This window comes from Octodon degus, unplaced genomic scaffold (assembly GCF_000260255.1).
Source record: "Octodon degus isolate 3935 unplaced genomic scaffold, OctDeg1.0 scaffold00054, whole genome shotgun sequence".
NCBI lineage: Eukaryota > Metazoa > Chordata > Mammalia > Rodentia > Octodontidae > Octodon > Octodon degus.
The window spans coordinates 475799-481196 of NW_004524630.1; the positions used below are offsets into that span (position 1 = coordinate 475799).

At 41.2% G+C, this 5398-nt stretch overlaps 1 pseudogene; it reads left to right on the forward strand.

Annotated features, from left to right (window-relative positions):
- The first annotated feature begins 589 nt into the window (after window positions 1-589).
- LOC111817299 lies at window positions 590-4593 on the forward strand (annotated as a pseudogene).
- Window positions 4594-5398: the final 805 nt, after the last annotated feature.

The following is a 5398-nucleotide window of genomic DNA, read 5'->3' on the forward strand; positions in this document are numbered from 1 at the left end:
TGGTGTTGTTTTAATTGCATTTCTTGAATGACCAATGATATTAAACATTTTTTCATATATTTACATGCCATTTGTATCTCTTCCTCTGAGAAGTATATATCTATCTCAGATGCCCATTTTTGGATTGGGGGGGTCTGATTTTCTTTAATTCTTTTATGTTCTAGAGAGAAGGCCTTTGTCTGAGGGACAGTTGGCTATAATTTTTTCCCAGTTTGTGAGTTTTTTTTTTTTTTTCCCCTCTGTTTGAGATTTGCTTTGAAGAGCAGAAACTTTTCAAAAATTTGAGATTCCAGTGGGGAAAGACTCTTGATATTGATTTTTTATGTGAAATCAAAATCACCAACAACAGCAAAAATAAGCAAATAGGACTATCAAATCAAAGGAATTTTGCAAAAGCAAACAACGAAAAAATGATAAGACATTTTTCAAAATGGGAGTAATATTTGCTAATCATGTATCTGTTGAGTTAATTTCCAGCATATGTCAAGACTTATACATCTTAGTAACAGAAAACCAAATAAGCTAATTAAGTGTAGGCCAAGGACCTGAATAAACATTTCTCCAAGGAAGATAAATGAATTTCCAACAGATGCATCACATAACAATAACACTACTAGTCATCAGAGAAATTAACAAAAACCATAATGAGATATCACCTTACATCTGTGAGAATGGTTTTTATGAAGAAGTAAGAGTTATCAAAGGCTGGAAAATGTATGGAGAACAGAGAACCATCATGACCTGTTGGTGGGAATGCAAATGAGCACTACCACTTATGGACAATGCTACAGAGGTGCCCCAGAAGAATAAGTGAGCCTGTCATGTGATCTAGCAGCCACACTTCTGGATGTGCATCTCCGGGAAGCAGAGACAGCGAGGATCCCCAAGAGACACTGCTCTCCCCCATCCACTGCAGCCTTATTCACAATAGCCAAGATACGCAAACAATTGAACCTCCATTCATGGGTGATGAGATTTAAAACATGAAGTAGGCTATAAAAAGGAAATTCTGTTATTTGTGACAACACGGATGAACCTAAAAACATTATGCTAAGGGAAGTAGCGCAGATGCAGAGAGGAACGTGTGCAGTCTCACGTGTAGAATCTATCAAAGTCAAACTTGTAGAAGCAGAGTGTAGGAAGGTCATTACTAGGAGCTAGGAAAGGCAGGAAAGTTGGAAGAAGTTGGTCAAAAGGTACAAGCTAATATGAACAAGTTCTAGGAGTAAGTGTAGAGCATGAACAGTGTTGGATATTTTAATTTTAATTTTTAAAAAAGAAAGCATTAAGCTGGGCGTGGTGGTACATGCCTGTAATACCAGCATGAGGGAGGCTGAGGCAGAAGATCCTTGCAGGTTTGAGATGAGCCTGGTTACAAAGTGAGCTCAAAGCCAGCCTGAACTGCACAGCAAGACCCTGTCTCAGAAAGAAAATATATATATATATCCTGATTTCCCTAGGTAACCAGGTGAATGCAGGACTACAGGGATCATAAAGCAAGTCTCTACTTTCCTAATACATTGGATTTAAAGGTAAGCAATGGGGTTCTTAGAAACTGACAATATTCTAACTACCCCATGCTTATAACATTAATACAAATAAAATAAGCCACATTGGACTTCTGGACTTACCTAACACTGTTTTGATCTTACACTGGGGAACAAAATGACAATATAAAGTATGTTGCATTTAGTTTCCCCTTCTGCATCTCATGATCCCTGGCCTTCCATTAGCAAAGAATTAAAGGCTGTGACGTGGTCAGCCTGCACCAGTGATAAGGGTGGTGTTATTGGCTGACTTCTTGATGTGAGTGATTTATAGAGATGAAAGGATTCATCCCACTGCCTGTGAGACATTCAGAGTCTACCCATTTTGGCAGCTCAGGAGGCTCAGATTCCAATTCGTACATATGTAAAGGTCCTTTTAAAACTATGATACCTTTGGGGGGTATTGGGTATTTGAAATGTGCTTGCAGCAGCAGAATGAAAGACTCCATTGTATCTTGGAGGGTGTCAAGGGATAACAGAGTGACACTATTCTGGAGGAGTGAGACTCATAGAGGGGTGAAAATGTCTCCCACAATCACACAATCAGGCCCGCGGCAGCTGTTCTTCAGAATCTAGCTCCATTTGACACAGCACAGGTTCCTTTTCTATCTGCTCACCTACAAAGAACCACGGGTTGTTTTGTTTTAGAGATGTTTTATTCATACAAAGTTTTTGACACTTATCAACTCTTTCTTGCCAGCTGAACCTGAAAAAACAACTCCTGGGCTAGTGGTGCACACAAGAACTCTCACTGGAGATCTTCCAGTGCTGTCTCATGGTTTTTGAAGTTTGGCAGCAGATTTAGAGTCGATAGTAGCTTACAAAGTGTTCACCTTTGTTACTCTGGTGAAGTGATGTAACCGTTGCTGTGTCTTTAGTAAGTCAGATAGCCTTAGAATCTAAAGTCACTTTAGGACAGTGGAAAGGCTGATTGGTAAGAATGTAGAGACCTGCACTTGATAGTAGAGGAAAGGCAGAGAAGTGGTAGAATGCAGAAAACTGAAGCCATGACAAATGTGGGCTGAGTAAAACACACACACACACACACACACACACACACACACACACACGAAACTTTGCATGGCTAAAGAATAGGAACAGGGAAAATAACTTATTTTAACCTAAAATATCTATTTTAAACATAGTTCAGGCTGGTATAGCCCAGGCTGGCTTTGAACTCACGGTGATCCTCCTGCCTCAGCCTCCCAAGTACTGGGATTACAGATAAAGACCACCATTCCCAGCTCCAAAAAAAATCTTTTCAAATAATAAAAGTCTCAACTTTAGAAAACAAATGAACAATTAAGCAAGCCAAAGGAACTTCAGAAGAAACCAAAGAAAAATAAACAAATCAAACAGCCCCTTCTCACTTAGAGTTGTATTTCTGAGACAATCTAATTTTATAAACACCATGCTAAGCTGTAATTCTTCTTCTCAAAATCTCTCTGAGATTCTTCCATGATTGAGGGACAAATTTATCATGATAAATTGCATGATAACACACACCTCTAACTCCAGCACTCTGGGAGACTGGGGCAGAAGGATAAGTTTGAACCCACTCTGGACAATTTAGAATCTTAGTAAGATCCTGTGCCAAAAAAAAAAAAAAAAAAAAAAAAAAAAAAAAAAAAGATTGGAGATGTAGCTCAATGTGAAGGTTATGGGTTTAATCTATAGCACTATAAAAACAAAATAAAACAATACAACACAACACAGTACACTATAAGAATAAAAATTCAAATTAAACTCATGTTGGCCTCCATTTTTATTGATGACGTTTTTAAGAGATCTTATCTTGAGTTGATCGGTAGCGGGAGCGGAGAGCGGACCCCAGAGAGCCCTGAGCAGCCCCACCGCGGCCGCCGGCCTAGTTACCATCGCACACCGGGAGGAGCCGCAGCTGCCGCGGCCGGCCCCAGTCACCATCGCCGCAACCGTGCACGGCGAGGCCGGGACCCCGCAGCCGCCCGCCGCCCCCGCCGTCCCGCCCTCAGCGCTGCGGACACCAAGCCCGGCACCGCACCGCGGGCAGCAGCGCAGGGAGCGGGGACCAGAAGGTCGTCGCAGGGAAGGTTTTGGGAACAGTACAATGGTTTAATGTAAGAAACGGATATGGCTTCATCAACGGGAATGACACCAAGGAAGATGTGTTTGTACACCAGACCGCCATAAAGAAGAATAACCCCAGGAGGGACCTTGGCGGTGTAGGAGATGGAGAGACTGTGGAGTTGGATGTTGTTGGAGGAGACCAAGGTGCGGAGGCAGCAGATGTTACAGGCCTGGTGGAGTTCCAGCTCCAGGCAGCAAATAAGCAGCAGACCGTAACCATTATAGACGCTATCCACCTCGTAGGGGTCCTCCACGCAATTACCAGCAGAATTACCAGAATAATGACAGTGGGGGAGAAGAACGAGGGATGGAGAGCGCTCCCGAAGGCCAGGCCCAGCCACGCCGGCCCCACCGCAGGCGAAGGTGCCCACCTCACTGCATGCGGAGACCCTGTGGGCGTGGACCACAGTATTCCAACCCTCCTGTGCAAGAAGTGGTGGAGGGTGCTGACAACCAGGGTGCAGGAGAACAAGGTAGACAAGGGAAGCAGAATATGGATCGAGGTTATAGACCTCGATTCCGCAGGGGCCTCCTCGCCAAAGACAGCCTAGACAGGATGGCAATGAAGAAGATAAGGAAAATCAAGGAGGTGAGACCCAGGTCAGCAGCCACCTCAACGTCGGTACCGTCGCAACTTCAGTTACCGACGCAGACGCCTAGAAAACCCTAAACCACAAGATGGTAAAGAGACAAAAGCAGCCATCCACCAGCTGAGAATTCCTCTGCTCCCGAGGCTGAGGAGGGCGGGGCTGAGCAAACGCCGGCTTAACATCTCTACCATCATCCGGTTTAGTCATCCAGCAAGAAAGAAACGAATAGGAAATTCCAGCAATAAGAAATGAACAAAAGATTGGAACTGAAGACCTTAAGCGCTTGCTTTTTGCCCATTGACCAGATAACTAGAACTATCTGCATTATCTATGCAGCATGGGGTTTTTATTATTTTTACCTAAAGACGTCTTTTTTTGGTAATGACAAACGTGTTTTTTAAAAAAGCCTGGTTTTTCTCAATACACCTTTAAAGGTTTTTAAATTGTTTCATATCTGGTCAAGTTGAGATTTTTTAAGAACTTCATTTTTAATTTGTAGTAAAAGTTTACAACTTGATTTTTTCAAAAAAGTCAACAAACTGCAAGCACCTGTTAATAAAGGTCTTAAATAATAATAATAATAAAAGAGATCTTATCTTTAAGCTCATTCATAAAATACATAAATTAGACAGACAAAGTCATACTATAGTTCTTTTATATTTCTAAGCTACCTTGGTAAAGATTGAAAAAATTACTAAAAGTTTGAAAATTTTGCAGGATTTTAAGAAAATATTTCTGATCAGAATATAACAATTTGTATCAAATGAAAATATTTCAATTGAATTACACACACACACACACACACACACACACACACACACACAAATGAGAAAGAAAAAAGAGCCAAAGAGAAAGACATTGAAAGCACTGGATGGGGGAGGTAGGCTGGGATAAGTACCTTTAGCTGACATTTCTATACTCTCAAGTACATGGGGGAATGCTCACTTTTCATTAAACAAATTTGTCCTCTTAATTCAAGTAAGGTATACATGACAAATTATTTTATCTAAGAGAAAAAATAAAGGAATCATTGAATAAATTTAAAATATCAGAAGGTCCTTAATAAGTTTCAAATATTAAATCATCATGACATGAAAAATAATGCTGCTTGAACATGAACAAGGAACTTGCTTAAAGTGGTGAACAAAATCC